The following is a 20,268-nucleotide window of genomic DNA, read 5'->3' on the forward strand; positions in this document are numbered from 1 at the left end:
TTTAAGCACTCATCCACATATCCATCTTTCCATTCTCTTTGTCCTCCTTCCAGTCATTTGTCTCAGTAATAATAATGGTATTGGTTAAGCACTTACTCTGTGCCAAGTAGTGTTCTAAGCACTTGGGTAGATACAAGTTAATCAGGTTAGACAAAGGGACTGTGTCCCAAACAGTACAATGCTCTGCACACGGTAAGCGCTCAGTAAATACCATTGAATGAATGAATGGATTTTACAGATGAGAGAACTGAGGCCCAGAGAAGTAAAGTGACTTGCCCAAGATCTCATAGCAGACAAATGGCCCGCGCTGGGTTAGAACCCAGGTCCTTCAGACTCCCAGGCCTGTGCTCTATCCACTAGGCCAGGCTGCTAGATTGTAGGCCCTTTGAGGGCAAGAAGCATGCCTATTAATTCTTTTTTACTCTCCCAGATGCTTAGTACAGTGCTCTGCACACAGTAAGCACTCAGTAAATACCATTGAATGAATGAAGGGATATTACAGATGAGGGGACTGAGGCCCAGAGAAGTGAAGTGACTTGCCTAAGATCACATAGCAGACACGTGGCATAGCTGGATTAGAACCCAGGTCCTTCTGACTCCCAGGCCTGTGCTCTATCCATTAGGCCAGGCTGCTAGATTGTAGACCCAAAGTCACATAGTTGACAAGTGGCAGAGGCAGAATTAGAACCCACGACCTCTGACTCCCAAGCCCGAGTTCTTTCCACTTAACCATGTAGCTTCTATAATAATAATAGTACATAGCGTTTATACGTGACACTTATAAGGGACACCTTCACTGCCCTCAACGAGCTTATAGTTGAGCGGGTAGTAATAGTAAAACAGTATTTATTGAGCACCCACTAGATACAATATGCTATTAAATGCTTGGGAAAGTACAACGTAGAAGCACAAGGCATACTCTCAGTCCTCAAGGAGGTTACACTTTAACAAGCGGGACAGACATTAAAATATGTACCAACAGGCACACAGTAAATGATTAACTGTTCAGTTGAATATGCATACATATATAAAGTAATAATAATAAATAATGATGGCATTTGTTAAGCACCTACTAGGTGCAAAGCACTGTTCTAAATGCTGGGGAGGATGCAAGGTGATCAGGCTGTCCCATGCGGGGCTCACAGTCTTAATCCCCATTTTACAGATGAGGTAACTGAGGCACAGAGAAGTGAAGTGACTTTCTCAAAGTCACACAGCTGACAAGGGGCGGAGCCGGGATTCGAACCCTTGTCCTTTGACTCCCAAGCCCGGGCTCTTTCCACTGAGCTAAGCCTATAAATAATATATTTAAGCATATAATAATTGTGGTATTTTTTAAGCGCTTACTATGTTCCAGGCACTCTACTAAGCACTGGGGTGGATCCAAGCAAATCAGGTTGGACACAGTCCCTGTCCCACGTGGGGCTCACAGGCTCAATCCCCATTTTACAGATGAGGGAACTGAGGAGTGAAATGACTTGCCCAGGCATATATATGTATATACACAAGTGCAGAGGAAGGCAAAAATAAATATATCAGGGAGGGGCCAGGAGGGATGGAAGTTGAATGTGTTAGTGACCTTCTAGGGTTTATCAGCTCTCTCCCCATCCTGGACACCAGTGAACTGCCAAGTCTGATTAGAAACACAGCGAACAGGGTCTTTCCCAGTGTCCTCTTGCAGGTGACCTTGGATGAAGTCATTAGGGAAATATTCCCCTCAGCCATTTTTGTTCTGTATAGCTGATTACTGGGACAAGGTGTCCATTTTCCATTTTGTGGGAGAACGGAGAGAGGGAGGCAAAAGGGAAGACCACCAGACATAAGGAAATGGCGTGGATCTTGAGTTTTCCTGATGAGGCAATGATTTTGATGCTTTCAAGAAGCCAAGATCATTTAGGGAAAACAGGGTCTCTCTAGGGTAAGTTACCACCTTGTCTATTTGATTCAGGGTCATAGCGGAGGTGATGTTGAGGTAGGAATCTAACTTCAAAAATATGTGATTGTTCAAAAGTGTGCTTTGATTTATCAAATGCCAGCAGAGGATTAAGAGAAGTAAGGCAGAGAGGAAATGGCAGTCCCTATTCATTACTCAGCGCTTAGAGCAGTGCTCAGCACTTAGAACAGTGCTTGGCACATAGTAAGCGCTTAACAAATACCATCATTATTATTAAGGTGGCTGTGAATCTCTCTTCTGTGTCACCTTGACCTGCTCCCTTTATTCGTCCCCTCTCCCAGCCTCACAGCACTTAATGTATATTATCTGTAATTTATTTATTGATATTAGTTGTCTTCCCCCCACCCCACCCCCACAGACTGTAAGATCGTTGTGGGCAGGGAATGCGTCTATTAATTGTTATTTTCTATGCTCCCAAGCGCTTAGTACAGTGCTCTGCACATAGTGAGCACTGAATAAATACGATTGAACGATTGAACGAACGAATGAATAAATGAATAAGAATCTCTCAGGTGATAGATTCAGGCTTCTTCACATAGTAAGCGCTCAATAAATATCACTGACATTGGTTGATTGATTCAGTCTTTTCAGTGCTTTGTTTACATCCTTAATTCCTTCTATTTCCCTCCTGGAAGGTAAATAGAGGTGTGTGTGGGTGAGGGGAGGGGGAAGGGGGTTGAACTGCATGAAATATGAGAACAAACAGAGAAAACTGTAAATCTTGACTTCTGGAAGTTTGGGCTCAGCTGTTATATAGCTTAGTATCTCCCTAATACCTAGAAAATCCAGCTCAGGAATAATAATGATAATGGCACTTATTAAAAGCTTACTATGCGCTACACATTGGAGCAGCACTTTGTTGTTATTCATTCATTCAGTTGTATTTATTGAGCGCTTACTGTGTGTAAAGCACTCTACTAAGCGCTTGGGAGACTACACTATAACGACAAACAGAAACATCCCTGCCCACAACAAGTTATTAGATCAGATTCAGTCCCTGTGTCACGAGGGGTTTACAATCTATCACTCATTCAATTGTATTTATTGAGTGCTTACTGTGTGCAGAGCACTGTACTAAGCACTTGGAATGTACAATTTGGCAACAGATAGAGACAATCCCTCCCAAACAATGGGGTCCTAGTCTAAAAGGGGGAGACAGACAGCAAAACAAAACATTTGGAAATCTGTCAAGACAACAGAAAGCATGCCCAGGGGATTTGAAATCCAAAGTGGCCCTTTTAAACCCTATGTGCTGGTAAAAATGGAAAAAAAGAAAGGAGAATTTTGAGATGCATTCCAAGTGATGGAGAAAGGAAGACAGTTATTTTGGAGGTGAGTTTTTCTAACCCCCATTTTTGTGGGTTTAATTAGTTTGGGTTGTACTCTTCCAAGCACTTAGTATGGTGCACTATAGGAAGCACTCAGTAAATACCACTGATTGATTTCTTGTAGCCGCTTGTGCCTCTTGGCTCTCCTTTTTCAGTTAGAGGTCAGGACGCATATTAGCTACAGATGCAGTTTCCACCTGAATTTTTGCTGGACTAGTGGCTTGTGCCTGTTAAAGCTAGAAATGCACACAACACTGTTTGCCTGCATGGCCAAGGAAAATAGAAACCAATTAAGAGATACCTGGAAGCAGTTTTGTTTCTTGTAAATCCTCCACCTCAGATTAGATACGGGGCGTGGCCAGGCTACCTCTGCACTTGCTCTTAAGAATGATTTTCTGTAATCCATAATCATTATTATTATTACGGCACTTATTAAGCACTGTGTACCAAGCACTATTCCTAAACTATAGGGTAGATACAAATGAATAAGGTTGGACAGAGTCCCTCTTCCTCATGGAGCTCGCACTCTTAATCCCCATTTTCCAGATGAGGTAACTGAGGTGCAGGGAAGTGAAGTGACTTGCCCAAGGTCACAGCAGGCACGTGGCGGAGCCGAGATTAGAACCCAGGTCCTTCTGCCTCCCAAGCCTGAGCTCTAGCCACCAGGCCAGGCTTCTTCTCAAGAAATTCTCATTACGAATAATAACAATTATTAGTAAAGGTTAATGTACATATAATAGTGATGATGATAATGATAATGATATTAAAAACATCGACTAGACCATAGAATTTTCCGGATAGAGCTTTCTGGTCCTCACCAACCTTTCTAAGCTTGTTTTGGGCAGCAGCTGAACCCGCGGTTAGGTTTGTTTTCGTGCTGTTGGGCTCCTGTTGGTATGTGGCTGATGGAAAATTTACTCTAGTGGCTCTGAAGCATACTCAGATGCCCCAGGCTGGAGAGAGCATATCCTTTGGCAGTAGGGTTATGTGTAGGCGATTACGCCAATCGAATGCCAATCTTTGGACATTTGATATTTACCCATTCACTGCAGCAATTATATATCATAAATTATTTATATAAATGTCTGGCTGCCCTTTTAGGTTGTAAACTCACTGTGGGCAGGGAATGTATTTACCAACTCTTCCAAGCAGCAGGATATAGTGGATAGAGCCTGGGCCTGAGAGTCAGAAGGTCATGATTTCTAAAACCAGCTCTGCCACTTGTCTGTCGTGTGACCTTAGGCAAGTCAGTGGAAGCAGCGTGGCTCAGTGGAAAAGAGCCTGGGCTTCGGAGTCAGAGGTCATGAGTTCGACTCCCGGCTCTGCCACTTGTCAGCTGTGTGACTGTGGGCGAGTCACTTAACTTCTCTGTGCCTCAGTTCCCTCATCTGTAAAATGGGGATTAAGACTGTGAGCCTCACGTGGGACAACCTGATTACCCTGTATCTCCCCCAGTGCTTAGAACAGTGCTCTGCACAAGTAAGCGCTTAACAAATACCAACATTATTATTATTAAGTCATTTCACTTCTCTGTGCCTCAGTTAGCTCAAGAATAAAATGAGGTTTGAGACTGTGAGCCCTATATGGGACAGGGACTGTGTCCAATTTGATTTGTTTGTATCCATCCTGGTGCTTAGTACAGTGTCTGGTTCATTGTAAGTGCTTAATAAATACGATTATTGTTAGTAGTGGTAGTAATAATTATAATAAATGCTTACTACAGTGCTGTGCCCACAGTTCTTGGAGTTCCCACCTCAGCACACCTTCTGGGGTGCTGGAACCAACTGATCAATCAGTGCTATTTACTGAACGCCTGCTGTGAGGATAGAACACCTCCAGGTGCACACAGCGCAGTTGATGTCAGTGAATCCCCGATTTCTTTGAAAACCCTATTCTAAGCTCCTTATGGGCAGGGAAATGGGTCTACCAACTTGGTTTTTATTGAACTCTTCTTAGTACGGTGCTGCTTAGTACAGTGCTCTGCACACAGTAAGTGCTCAATAAATGCTACTGATCAATTAATATACGATTACTGAAGACCCTGTTGAAGCCATGGGAATCTGATAGGAAAAGCCCAGCTACAGGGACTGAGTGACAGTCTCTGATGGTGGGATTGGTATTTTTTCCAGACAGAAGGTTCATTCATTTAATCTTTTTATTGAGCACTGACTGTGTGCAGAACACTGAACTAGGCGCTTGGGAGAACACCACACAACAGTAAACAGACACATTCGCTGCTCACAAGGGGCTTGCAGTCTATGTTAATCTCTAGCACAGGAGCTAACCTCATCTCAGGATATCATTTACATTCCTTCCAGCCTGGGCTTCCTGATTTATTTTGAGAACAATGCTTTAAAACGCATGTGATGGGGTACTCTGAATTTGAAGAATCAAAGTCCTATGTCTGTCTGGCCTTCTGAAACTAATCACAGCATAGACTAGAATAAACAACAGAATGTAGTATTCCTAGTTCACAGGTGGTTGCTGACTAGTACAACTGGTAGATTATAAGGATTTAGGATGAATGAAAAAATGTCCCTTCTTTTGGAAAATTGGCTTTGGAATTTGAAAGTAATGTGGTTATGGTCTTATTTGGTCAAGATGACATTGCGAAATGCTTGCGTTAATGGTACTTTCAGTTTTAATTTCTTTTTTGGGAAATTTTCTTTGAAAATTTTAAAGTAATATCTAAATTGGCTGTGCTCCAAAATCCACAGTCCACTTAGCAAGGTCTGACCTTAATACCTCTGTTCCTAAACAGAAACCTGATACTGTTTCTTTATCTCTCTCTACCATGATCACCAATTACCAGAAATATGAATGCTACTGTGGTGGCTTTTCTTGACTGAGTCCTGAGACTCCAGAGAGGGTTTTTGACAAAGATCAAGAGTAAACTGGCTTTATGGAAGTCAAAAATCAACTGCCCCTAATGATTTCTTTGTTTTTTGGTGAAGTGGAGAGATGTTAAAAATCAGCATGATCAAGTGATATACTGTCCTCAGTCTGCTCAAGTAGTTTCAGCTCACCTAAATAAGAGAGATGACACAAACTAAAGAAAGCAAGGATTTTTCAGACTGCAGGATTTATTCCTGTCACATTAGAAAGCACCAACAGAAGAACCGCCAAAGTGGGTCAGAGGGGCCATCCACATAATCTGTCAGTCAACCAGCAACATTTATTGAGGGTCCACTGGATTTCAAACACTGTACTAAGCATTTAGCAGCCCAACTAAGCATTTTACAGTCTAACTGCAGATGCAGACAAGATGCAGACAAGAAAGAGTGGATAAGTAAGAGGGAGTTGATGGAGTGCTTCAAAGACAATTGTTCAGGAGTTTGTCCTTGTTGCAGAGAGGAATGAGTGCTGATACTGATCTCTGGTTGTAGGAAAGGTTTGCAAAGTGCAGGTCATTACCTCAGTCTTCCCAGACATCACCCTCCCCACTTTTTTGAAAGCACATCTCCTCCAAAGGCCTTCCCCAGCTAGACCCTCATTTCCTCTGCTCCCACTCCCTCTGTGTCACCCTGGCACTTAGATTTACCCCCTTTATTCACCCCTCCCTCAGCCCCACCACCCTTCTGTCCATATCTGTAATTTCTTTCTCTCTTTAATGTCTGTTCCCCCTCTAGACTATAAGCTCATTGTGGGAAGGGGACATGTCTACCAACTCTGTTGTACTGTACTTTCCCAAGTGCTTAGTACAGTGCTCTGCACACAGAGACATCAGATTCAGAGCTCCTGGACTAGTGATTCAAGGATTTCTGATAATCCTGATTACCTTCAGAAGAAATGGCTCTGCATCAGGTAGCAAAGAGCAGAAATTGCTCACTTAAAAGATCCTGAGAGAGCATTTTTGGAGGAGAGCATGGGAGATATCAAGCCAACGCTAAAGGAGAACTCACCTTTAGCCCAAACTCTCTGAGCCTCCGAAAATGCCTCTGGAGACAATTGAAAATCTTGAATATTCCTTTATGTGGGAGCCCTTTGGAGGCAATCTAATTCTCTAAGAGAACTGCAGAATCTTCCAGATAATATCTTCAGAGTAGACTGGAACTCTCTATGATTAGAATGATTAGATGGAAAAACTATTCTCCTCTATCTGTCTGACTGGATGAGAGAGAGCTACAGTCAGTCAGTGAGTCGGAAGCATTTGCAAACTTCCCCTGGTCTCTTCTTTGTTTATACAAGGCGGCTGAATTGAGATTTGGTTTTAAGTGAACCGGGCCTAGTCATCTCAGTCATTTCTGTGACGTTCAGTTGTTCTTAGAAAAGGGCAAGTATCACTCCCCTTCTGCTCTCCGAGAACAGCTCATCGGGAGGAAACAGGGAACGGCTGTCTGCAAAGGAGAGTCGATTATGGTGGTGTTTATTAATAGTCGTGCCATTTATTAAGCACTGAGTTTATGCTAAGCACGGGGTAGATAGCAGGCACTGTCGTGGGCTCACAGTCCGAGAAGTAGGGAGAGCAGGTATCCGATCCCCATTTTACAGATGAGGAAACGGAAGCTCAGAGAGGTTAAGTGATTCTCCCAAGCTCACACAGCAGGCTAGTGGCAGAGAAGTGATTAGAATCTGGCTCTCCTGACTCCCAGTCAACTGCCGATTGTGCTTAAGATCGTGGAGGGGAAGACTTCGGGTTCCAAAACCAGGCTCTTTCACCCACTCCAGGGAAAGGGATACGGAAGCACAGACAGGACTGAAAGTGGCTCCCAGGAGCTTTTGTGTTGTGGAATTCTGAATGGGTTTGAAATCCATTTATAACCAAGGTGTGTTATTTCTTTAAATGGGCTTTTGTGAAGCTTTGAGCATTACTGCACCTGTACTTTCAGTTAAAATCTGCTCAAGGATAAGTAGAGGACTCTGATTCTCCCCCTCCCCCACATCACATCTCAGTTTAGTTTTAATGTGAGAGGTGGGTGCAGGCTATTTCCCTCCTTATTTACCCTTTATCCAGAACAAAGATGCCTGTAAGGCAAAAAATCTCTTTTAATCTGATTCAGCAACAATGTAAAACCAAAGAAAAACAATAAAATAAATCCCAAACAAAACATGAATAGTATATAATCATGGATCAAAAAAGTTAAGGAATTTTAAACATTCTTTAACATTTACTCATTTATTCTCCTTGCCTTCCCATCATACTCTACAGTAAAAAAATCAAAACAAATGCAATAATAGATTGTTCTGCCATGGGTCTGGAGTCCAGAAGAGTAAGCTGTTTCTGCAGAGGTTTCATCTCTGCAGAGGTTTTGTACTCTCCCAAGTACTTACGACAGAGCACTGCACACCGTAAGCGCTCAATAAATGTGACATCGATTGATTAATCTCAAACAACTTCATTCTGATAGAGTTGCTGCTGTAAAATCCAATCCAAATATATTTGAAAAATATCCTGCTAAAAATGAGACTAGGGTTCTAATTCCAGTTCCTTGACTTGCCTGCTGAGTGACCTTGAGCAAGTCATTTGAGGTATCTAGGCCTCAGTTTCCTCATGTGTAAAATGAGGATGAAATTCCTGTTCTTCCCCCTGTATATAATGGGAGCCCCTTGTGGGTCAGGGACTATGCTTGATCTGATCCCGACTCTGCCCCTTGTCAGCCATGTGACTGTGGGCAAGTCACTTCACTTCTCTGTGCCTCAGTTCCCTCATCTGTAAAATGGGGATGAAGACTGTGAGCCTCACGTGGGACAACCTCATTCCCCTGTATCTACCCCAGCGCCCAGAACAGTGCTCTGCACGTAGTAAGTGCTTAACAAATACCAACATTATTATTATCATATTGCATCCATCCCAGTGCTTAGCAAAATGCTTGGCCATTAGGAAACACTTAACAGATACCACTATCACTATTATTATCATTATTAATAATAAACTCAAGGGCAGAGACCACATCTTTTTCTTTCATGAGGTTCCCAAGCAACTAGTACAAGTTTTTTGCCCACAAAAGCCCCTTAACTACAGTGCAATCCCTGGTCATGTAAAGGAAGAGCTTAATGGGAGATTCAAATGAAAACCAGGACTTTATAATAATAATAATAGTAGTTGTGTTATTTGTTAAGTGCTTACTATACGCCAGGCACTGTACTAAGCCGTGGGGTGCATACAAGGTAATTGGGTTGGACCACAGTCCCTGTCCCACATGGGGATCACAATCTTAACCCCCATTTTACAGATGAGATAACTGAGGCCCAGGGAAGTGACTTGCCCAAGGTCACACAACAGACAAGTGGTGGACCCGGGATTAGAACCCAGGTCCTGACTCCCAGGCCCGGGCTTTATCAACTAAGCCACGCTGCTTCCCTATATGAGCCACCAAAAATATCTCTTCAGAAAGCACCTTGGCTCATGCCAACCAGCCAGAGAGCGGTGTTCGAGACAGTGTCGAGTTGGGAAGTAGAGAATGGGCAAAGGTTGGCATGGGTAGAGGCCAGGCTGCGGCAGAGCCCTGGGATCCCACCGGTCAGGGAGGTGAAAAACCCACTGGGCATTTAATAAGCAGCTCACATTCATAGACCAGGAAAAGAAACACAGAAGAAGGAGACTCATCGTTCATTAGTATTTTTTGAGTACTTACTTTATTAAATGCTTGGAAAAGTCTATCAGTCAATCTTTTTTTTGAGCACTGTGTGCAGAGCACTGTGCTACGTGCTTGGGAGAGTACACTATGATGATATTTCAGACACATTTCCTGCCCAGAGGGGGAGACGGACGTGAATACAAATAAATAAATTACAGATATGGACATGAGGGTTGTGGGGCTGGGAGTCGGGTGTGAATAAAGGGAGCAAGTCAGGGCAACGCAGAAGAGAGTTGAAGAAAAGGAAAAGAGGACTTAGGGAAGACCACTCGGATGAGATGTTTCACAGAGTTGGAAGACCCATTCCCTGCCCACTGCACGCTGCCAGTCTAGACTCTAAAGATGGACCTGGCCCTATTTCCATCAAAAGCTGCACTCAGAGCTCCCAAGCTTTGGCCAGCATTATTGTAGAATCTAATCTGTTGTATTCTCCCAAGCGCTTCATACAGTGCTCTGCACACGGCAAGCACTCAATAAATACGTTTGACTGATTGACAGACTCTGCTGTCACAGCCCAGACTCACATCCAGAAGTGGACACTTCCAGGACCTTATTGTTTCACAGAAAACAAAACAAAACACCTCAGAGAGGAGTAGAGGGAGAGATAAGAAACTCACTGCCTTGGACAGGCTTTGTAACTCAGGGTGAGGTCTTGACCTAAATATAGAGGGTGATGGCGAACAATTAGAGGGTTTTCAAAGAGTCAGATGACACGATAAAGACGACAGACCAGAAAGACGCCTTGTGGAAGAAACATCACCCTTCTGTTTTAAGTTTCTTGCTTAGCCCTGGTCCTCTCCTGGTACCCTGTGGTTCTCGTATCGGTTTTGACCCCTTCTTGGGGCCAGGGGGCATTATGGTGAGGGGCATCCTGCCCTCCGTATCAATCAGTCAGTGGTATTTATTGACTGAGAAGCAGCGTGGCTCAGTGGAAAGAGCACGGGCTTGGGAGTCAGAGGTCATGAGTTCGAATTCCGGCTCTGCCCCTTGTCAGCTGTGTGACTGTGGGCAAGTCACTTCACTTCTCTGTGCCTCAGTTACCTCATCTGTAAAATGGGGATTAAGACTGTGAACCTCACGTGGGACGACCTGATTACCCTGTATCTACCCCAGCGCTTAGAACAGTGCTTGGCACATAGTAAGCGCTTAACAAATACCAACATTATTATTTATTGAGGACTTACTGTGTCACTGGGCTAAGCGTTTAGGAGAGTGCGATATGCTAGAAGGTGGTACAGCTGCAATCACAATTTAGAAGACCAAAGCTGAGGTGGAAAGAACCCTGAGGAAGAAGTCACCAGTCAAATACAAATATCGTCAGTGAGTACAAAGAAAAGACCGAAAAGGACCCGCTGAGGTGTATCTTTTCATCTTGTGAATGTTGCTTTTCAAGTTTGTGTCAATCTAAAAGTTCCCTCTTCAGCTTTCAAGTACTTGCCAGAAATTTCCAAATTGGCTATTATTAATCAGTCGATCCACCCATTTGTTTTTGTTTACAATGGTATTTGTTAAGCACTTACTATGCGCCAGGCATTCTTCTAAGCACTGGAGTAGATACAAGGTAAGCAGCCTGGACACAGTCCACGTCCCTTATGGGGCTCTCGGTTTTAATCCCCATTTTACAGACGAGGTGATGGAGGCACCGAGAAATTAAGTGACTCACCCAAGATCACACAGCAGACCAGTGGTGGAGCAGAGATTAGAACCCAGGTCCTTCTGACTCCCAGGCCCGGGCTCTATCCACTAGGCACACTGCCTCAATCAATCGATGGTTTTTATTGAGCACTTCCTGTGTCCAGAGCTCTGCATTAAGTGCTTGGGTGAGAACAATATAACGGAGTTGGTAGAGGCATGCTCCCTGCCCACAATGAACTTACAGTATGGGATCAAATTATTTTTCTGGGATTTGGGTGTCACAGTCTCTAAACTCCATCAGGAATTGAACATGCCGTTTCACTTGCAGTGCAACAATTGACAGTCTTGCTTCCTCTAGACTGTAAGCACCTTGCGGGGAAGGGAACGGGTCTCCTAATTCAGTTGTATTGTACTTTCTTCCAAGCACTTAGCCCAGAATGAACTCACTGTCCAGGGAGGGAGACAGACAATAATGTAAATAAATATATTACAGATATGTACCTAAGTGCTATGAATACATAGATCAGTTTAGGCCTATCAGATACACACTTATCAGTAGCAAAATGGCATTTTAGAGGTTTTTATGGCATTTGGTTACTAAGTACCTTTTAAAAGTATGTTGAAATGTTACTGATTAACACAATAGGAATATTCCCAGTAAGTGACTCAGCCATTCAACTAAAGGGGCATAAGTATGCAGAGCCACATTCAACCAGTACTTTCCTTATCTTACTTTCACCTCATCGTAAATATTTAGCATCTTATTTCAGTACCTTATAACGAATTAATAAATATGATGGACTCAGGTGGCCTTCTAACCTAGAGCATGGGGAAGTTTAAAGGAGCAGAAAAAAGAGAAATCTGTGACCTTTTTATGGGAAGAAAATTGTAGTCCCCCCTAGACTGTAAGCTCCTTCAGGGAAAAGATTGGGTCTTCTAACGCAATCTCGATTGTGGGCAGGGAACGTGTGTACTAATTCTGTGTGTACTAATCAATAAATACTACTGATTGACTGATTCATTGACTGGTACTCTCCCCAGTGCTTAGTACAGTGTTCTGCACAGAGTGGGTGCCCCAGGAATACAGAGGATGGATGGACTGGGAAAGAAGTAGGAGGATACATTACCTTGCAGTCTCCAGCTTTTAATTAATCTTGCTGAAGGCTCATGAATTTTCCCTCCCTGGATGGGAAGGCTAGACAAATTTAGCTGTCTTTAGACACATTGTGATAATTTCCTTGGTTCCTTACCGAATATATTTGGAATTTGAATAGTTTCTTCCCCCTTTCCGTCTCTTAAATTGAAAAATGCTGGTGAGGTTTTTCCATATTTCCTTCCTTCCAAAGGAGTCTGCAATTTCTTCTAGCTTCCTTCTAGCAGAGTTGGAGATGGTGTTCTTCTACTTTGGAAGCTGAATGGCAGGGGATTGAGTGATGCTCAGATTGAGCACTTTACCTGAAGACAGAGAGATACTGAGCAAGTGAAGAAAGCGGGACAAAGAATCCAAAAGACAGAGAGGAATATTGTGACGGACGAGAGGAAGTGTTATGTCAGGTTAATTAAAACCCATTTAGGGCTAGTGACCTACATATAAGACTAAGCATTAGGGGTGTCATTAATTTTGGAATGAAACTATATCCATAAACCTTGTGATACTATTAGGGGATACTTTGACAAGGAAGTGTCTTTTTTCATCTTAGGAGACTTTTTTGAACAGAAAATAGGTCTTTGTATACCTTTAAGTGCATTGAAGTATTTAGTGATTCATTTCCCCTCAAAGTTGACTATAATTTTGCCCTCCCGTGTCATTGATGCACTAGGAGCTGAACCCCTTACACACTTGTTATCCATCCCAGCCCCACAACACATATATCCCTATAGTCTTCCATTTCCCCTACCCATGATTTATTTTAAGATCAATCTCCCCCTCTAGGCTGTAAGTTCCTTGTGGGCAGGGAATGCGTCAGTTCTACAGAATCAATTCTACTGTAGTATTCTCTCTGAAGCACCTAGTACAGTGCTCAGCACACACTAAGCACTCAATAAATACCACTGATTGTTTGATTGGTCATCTCAGACCTATTTACTTTACCTACCGTAATATGTCATATCTATCCAGAAAGCGACAGTCAATCAGTCAAGTGTATTTACTGAGTGCTTACTATGTGCAGAGCATTATACTAAACACTGAATTTACTAATATTCTCAATTGTAATTATGGTATTTATATGCTATTCCCAATGAGCCATCCTTCCTTACATGTCCACAATTATTCTCCCCTTAGATTGTGGGCCCCTTGAGAGCCAGGATCCATGTCTAATTCTCAAGTGTGAATTATTTTCCACCACTTTTAGTACTCTCCCAAGTGCTTAGTACAGTGCTCAGCACACAGTCAGTGCTCATTCAATATGATTGGTCGAGTGCTTTGCATAAGTGCTTATTAAATACCATCACTAATATTACTACTATTTAGTAAGTGCTGACTTTCTGCCAGACACTGTGTTAAGCACTAGGGTGGATACAAGATAATCCAATCAGGCACAGTTCCCAACTCCCAGCAAATAAGTTGTTTTCACATACTACCATTCTGAAATCCATTATATACCGATGTGGAGGTACAAATTGATTTTTAAGGACAAATTATTGGGAAGATTTAAATGCCCTTTTAAAAATTAAAATAAAATCCAGTGAAAATCTGTTTGGACATGAAAAAATGAGATCAAATTGGGCCAGAATTCTCTGCTTCAGTCTCTACTACGTGCTGCTGCACAGATTGTCTTCCCAAAATGTCACTTGCATATGCTCCCCACTCCTCAAAAACCTCTAGTGGCTACTCATCTCCCTCCACATTATGCAGAAACTTTTTAGCATTAAGCTCAAGGCTCTCTACAAGATTTCCCCTCCCCAGACTGCACTCTGCTCCTGTGCTCCTCTAGACTGTAAAGTCTATCTAGACTGTAAGCCTGTTGTGAGCAGGGAAACATGTCTATAAACTGTGTTGTACTCTTCCGGGCGCTTAGTTCCGTGCTCTGCACACAGTAAGCACTCAATTAATACAATCATTTAATTCCAGGCTCACATCTAATTGTTCCTTGCTCTTGACATATCCCCCTTTTATTCCTCATTCTTGCTGTTTCCCCAGTCTGGAACTCCCAATCCCTAAAATCCTTCAGCTACAGTTTGTCCCATCTCCTAAAATTAAAAAAAAACCCAAACCCAACTCCTCCAGGAAGCCTTCCCAGATTAATCCACAACTTCACAGTTGCTTCAGTACTACCCATAGCCTTATATACTTTACTCCTGTTCTTCTGCATCTATGCTTATTTTTATTCGTATATGTAATTATTTATTTAGCTAATTCATCTTGATTCCTCTGTACTACTTCCTGTTATATCTTTGTTTTTCTTCCTGCTTCCATTATTGGTAAATCATTTTTGTCTGTCCACAGCATTAGAGGGTAGGGGACCTGTGCCTTGCTCTGTTGTGTACTTTTTCCAATGCTTAATAGAGTGTTTCACACTCAGTAGACACTCAATAAATATGCCGCTGTGATGATGATGTTGAGAAGTAAGAATGGATGGGTAGAAATCATGTAATAGGAGGCAGTGTGGGAGAGGTCTTTAAGCTCGAGGGCAGGGATCATATCCTCCCTTCTGTACTCTCCCAAGCACTTAGTACAGTGCTTTGCACACAGCAAGTGCTCAATAAGAACGATCGAATGAATGAATGGATTTGGGCTGCCTTCAGAGCTTAATTTGCCAGATATATGATATCACTATGACATAATTATTGTGGTATTTGTTAAGTGCTTACTCTTTGCCATTCTTGCTTTGTCTTATGCCATCGAGTCGTTTCCCACCCTTAGCGACACCACGGACGCATCTCTCCCAGAACGCCCCGCTCCCCATCTGCATTCATTCTGATAGTGGATCCATAGAGTTTTCTTGGTAAAAATCTGGAAGCGGTTGACCGTCGCCGCCTTCCGCGCAGTAAACTCGAGTCTCCGCCCTCGACTCTCTCCCGTGCCGCTGCTGCCCAGCACGGATGAGTTTTGACTCGTAGCCGATGGCCTGCCACTCACTAGCCACTGGCCAAGCTAGGAATGGAATGGAAAGGCCTCTGCTTGACTCTCCCTCTCGTAGCCGAGACTGGTAGAGGACTGGAAACCATCCAGATGCGCCCTGAGAGGGGTTACTGTTTGCCACATCTGTAAAATGGGGATTAAGACTGTGAGCCCCACGTGGGACAACCTGATTTCCCTGTGTCTACCCCAGCGCTTAGAACAGTGCTCTGCACATAGTAAGCACTTAACAAATACCAACATTATTATTATTATTACTAAATGCTGGGAGAGATAACAGTACTAAATGCTGGAATAGATGCAGTATAAGAAGATGGAACTTTATCCCTTTGCCCCATGGGGCTCACAGTCTAAGGAGGAAGGAGAACAGTTATCTTAACCCCATTTTACCGATGAGGAAACGGAGGCACAGAGAAGTTAAGTGGTCATGGTCTCACAACGGACAAGTGGCGGAACTGAGATTAGAACACAGGTCTCCTGGCTCCCGGTTCTCTGCACTTTCCACTAGGTCAAGCTGCACCCCAGTCCTTTCAATCCTGACTGGTGAAATTTCCACTAAAGACAGTGGATTTCAAGGGCAATTGCAAATCACGGAGGTTATCAGAGACCAAGAGAATGGTGTTCAATAGGAAAAAGGAGAAGAAAATTCACTTGGGGAGAGAGAGCAAAAGCTACACAACAAAATTTCAGAGAAGCAGCATGGCCTAGTGGAAAGAACATAGGTCTGTCCCGGGAGTCAGAGGACCTGGGTTTTAATCCCAGCTCTGCCACTTGTCTGCTGTGGGACCTTGGGTAAGTCACTTCACTTCTCTCCCTAGACTGTAAGCAGGGAACGCGTCCACCAACTCTGTCGTATTGTACTCTCCCAAGCGCTTAGATCACAGGAAGTGCACAGTCAACGCTCAATGAATATGATAGACTGATTCTCTGGGCCTCAGTTACCTCATCTGCAAAACGGGGATTAAAACTGTGAGCCCCAAGGGGGACATGGACTGGGTCCAACCTGATAAACTTGTATCTACCCCAGAGCTTAGAACAGTGCTTGCCACATGGCAAGGCCTTAACAAACACTATTAAGGAAAATAGGTAAAGAACACAGTGGAGGTTCCGTTATCAGTACGGCAAATGGGTAACTTCCAGAGTGCGATTTGTTTTAGACTTGGCCTAAATTCTCTTCTGCCTAGGCATGTGTGGAGGACAATGCAACCTTGTCCCAACTAACATTCAGGCTAGGCTCTTGGATCTGAAGCAGGACATAAGGGCCAGGGAAGAGGCAGGCATTTATTTTTTTTTTCCAATCTCTAATGCAGTGGAATCTGACTTCAGACAATCAATATTTTAGACTCAGTTTGTTCTGCTTAAATTAGGAGAGAGTTTTTCATGTCTACAAAAGAATTTTCTGTCTATCCATTTATAGCTTAATTCATTTTCAGGCACACCAATCACCCTAGGATAAAGGGTACCCTCGATACCCTTATGCCAGGTTTCCCCCTCGGTCATTGCCATATCTTCGTTTGCTTTTCCAGTTAGGTAGCAGGAGCTATAGTCAGAGGCTGGTATATAAAATGGAGATCAATCCATAACATGGAGGATGAATTTATCGCTCACCGCTATGGGATACTGAAGCCTGCAGAGAGAGAAGATGATGGAAAATGATGGGGAGGGGAAGGATGAACGAGGCTCAGTTTGGGAGAAGCAAGAGAGCAACCAAGCCAGGCTCCCCAGACTAGGCTGTAGCTGGCACCTCATGCCTCTAATGACAGGAAGGACCAGCCTGCTCCTTGCACACCTCTTTTTGACCCAGAGGCATGCAAACTTCCCAGCACTATAGGGAAAATTTAGGATGACTTTCATTCATCTCTCAAAACAGATCAAAATGTTCAGTGTTCAATTCAGGGCTCATCTGCATCACAAGTCCTGCCCCCCTCATATTACCTACCTTTCAATTAGCAAATCTATAAAGAATAGAATGATACTAAGTCTTTTTACTGTGTGCCAAGCACCGTACTAAGCACCAGGGTACATGTAATCATGTCATCACAGTCCCTGTTCCACAGGGGGCTCACCATCTCAGTAGGAGTAAGATTTAATCCCCTTTTCAGATGAGGAAACTGAGGCCCAGAGAAGTGAAGTGACTTGTCCAGGGTCACACTGCAGACAAGGGGCAGAGTCAGAATTAGAACCCAGGTCCTCTGACTCCCAGGCCCATGCTCTTTCCACTAGGCCGCGCTGCTTCTAGTAATGACTTAGCATTTGTTTTCTGCCCAGCATACAAGCTGTTTTTGAACTTTGTTCATGACTATAGTAATTTATGGGAATTAAATAGCATACTTGATTCTATTCTGGATCGAATCCCTCATTTAATTCTAAATGTTCTGTAACTAACCTCCTATCATTCTGCTTTTTCTTTGGTCAAATTGTAAGCACTTGAAAAACACCGTTTCACGGTTCAACTCTCCTTTGATTCCTTAGTAATCACTGAAGTCAGTTTCAACTATTATTGTTTTTCAGGGGGAAGGAGGAGTCTTTACTTTATTGATCGCTTACTATGTGCAGAGCACTGTACAAAGCACATGGGAGAGTTTATTTACTTTGTATGTTTAGAAACTGTCCATCAGTCAGTCAATCAGTGGTATTTATTGAGCATTCACTATGTGCAGAACACTGTACTAATTAATATCTATAATTTATTATGTCTGTAATTTAGTTATTTACATTCATGTCTGTCTCCCCCTCTAGACTGTAAGCAAGTTGTGGGCAGGGAATGTGTCTGTTTATTACTGCATTGTACACTCCCAAGCGCTCAGTACAGTGCTCTGCACATAGTAAGCACTCAGTGAATACGATTGACTGCCTGGCTAAGCACTTGAGAGAGTGGACTACAACAGGGTTGGTAGGCATCTTCCCTGCTCACAAGGAGCATTCATTCTAGGTAGGGAGGCAGACATTAAAATAAACGATAGATAGGTACATAATCGCTGTGGGGCGACTATCAAGGGCTTAAAGGTGACAGCTAAAGTTCACAAGTGATGCAGAAGGGGCTGACTATTCTTTATTAATCTTTGAATATCCCCTTGAAGCTGTTTCACAGGATCAAATGCAGAGTCATATAGATGCAGAAATTTGTTACATAAGTAAACTGCAGTTAATAAAGGAAGTCCCTCTGAAACTTCCTGCGCTGCACCACTAATCTGTACGTCAGTGAACATTTTAGATGAATCTCAGCAGTTAAGGTTAACTCGAGTAAGTCCCTCTGGGAGGGAAATGTGGGGTAAGGTGGAAGTCTTGCTCCTCCATCGCTGGGCTTGTGTTTGGAAAAGTTTTCTGTAAATTTCAGTCAACAAAGGATCCTTCAGTCAATAAAGTGAAACAAAGGAAAATGGAAACTTTCTGATATTTTCCCCGTGAAATCACTGAATATTTTGGAAATGCAATAGCTCATTCTCATCGATATTTCTGAATCAGTTATGCTGGGAATTTTAAAAATAATGAATTTTTCTCAGCAACGCCCCTGGGACAGAATGATTCTGGGAGTTGAATGATGGCTGGAATTCAGCATAACGTATTGCAGAATCTATTTCTTCTGCTTTTTCTTCCCCTCTCTAAATATTAGGACTGGTGAATTTTTGGTGGGCCTCTCTCTGAAAGCATCCAAAAAGTTCCCTTTACATTTCTAAAGATCTAATAACAAGGCACTAATAAGGAAGGAATGTGTTGCCTTTTGGAAGTTAGCTTAATCTCTAGATGTTGGATTTTACCTCTTGGCCTAACTCCTTTTGCAGCTCTAAGTATGATTTTAGGTTTTAGTTTTCATGATGAATAGGGGATAGCCCAGAGTTGCTCCTTCCGTGTGGGTTGAGGTTACTCAGACTGAAACAGTGTTGTCTCCCCTACCCCCTCAACCCCCCGCCAAAAAAAAAAAAAATAGTTCTCTTGATATTTATGGTGGGTTTTAGAGGAATTATTTGAACAATCAGATAATGTTGATATCAATATACATGTTCTAAAATTTTAAGGGACTTTTGGGTTTTAAACAGCATTCTGGAAAACTCAGAGGTGATAATTTATGCATGTATTGCAGTCATACTTCCATGCTGTGGAGTAAGTAGATTGGAACCTTCCCAGAACGCCTGAATCTTCATAAATGTGGACTCAGGGTGGAAAATGTATTGTGGCCCCAATTCAGCCTAAAACAACACCCTCGCACACTTCTCAGTTCTTTCTTCTCTCAGTTCTTCATTCTCCGGTTTTGGGTGACTCATTGTCCCACCGTTTGAAAGGCCTTAGAGCCGACCTGAAAGGAGTCAGGGGTTGAGTCGCAACAACCCACATCCTCCCCACTTTTTCATGTTAAGCCTTAGCCTAGACTTACTCTGAACATTTGTACTAAGCGCTTAGTAAAGTGCTCTGCACACAGTAAGCGCGTAATAAATATGATTATATATATATATAGATATCTATATATATATCTATATATATATATAGATGCCTGTTTACTTGTTTGATTTCTCTCTCCCCGACCTTCTAGACTGTGAGCCGGTTTGTGTGCTGGGATTGTCTCTATTTGTTGCTGAATTGTACATTCCAACTGCTCAGTCCAGTGCTCTGCACACAGTAAGAGCTCAATAAATACATTGGAATGAATGATTGAACGAATGAATGGGGAGGTAAAGATGAGGGGTGGAGGGGGTA

The 20,268-nt window shown here is 42.9% G+C and overlaps 1 protein-coding gene across 3 annotated transcripts in view; it reads left to right on the forward strand.

Annotated features, from left to right (window-relative positions):
* The first annotated feature begins 1,770 nt into the window (after window positions 1-1,770).
* The window catches only part of RTN4 (reticulon 4), a 72,345-nt gene continuing 53,847 nt past the window's right edge, over window positions 1,771-20,268 (forward strand). For 2 of the 3 annotated variants that reach the window (XM_029071723.2, XM_029071724.2), the window contains exon 1: window positions 1,774-1,918. The gene's annotated coding sequence lies outside the window, so the exon portion shown is untranslated. Of the gene's footprint in view, window positions 1,919-20,268 lie in introns of all 3 variants that reach the window. The other variant, XM_029071720.2, reaches the window with a different exon arrangement.

Source organism: Ornithorhynchus anatinus, chromosome 9 (assembly GCF_004115215.2).
Source record: "Ornithorhynchus anatinus isolate Pmale09 chromosome 9, mOrnAna1.pri.v4, whole genome shotgun sequence".
NCBI classification, from domain to species: domain Eukaryota; kingdom Metazoa; phylum Chordata; class Mammalia; order Monotremata; family Ornithorhynchidae; genus Ornithorhynchus; species Ornithorhynchus anatinus.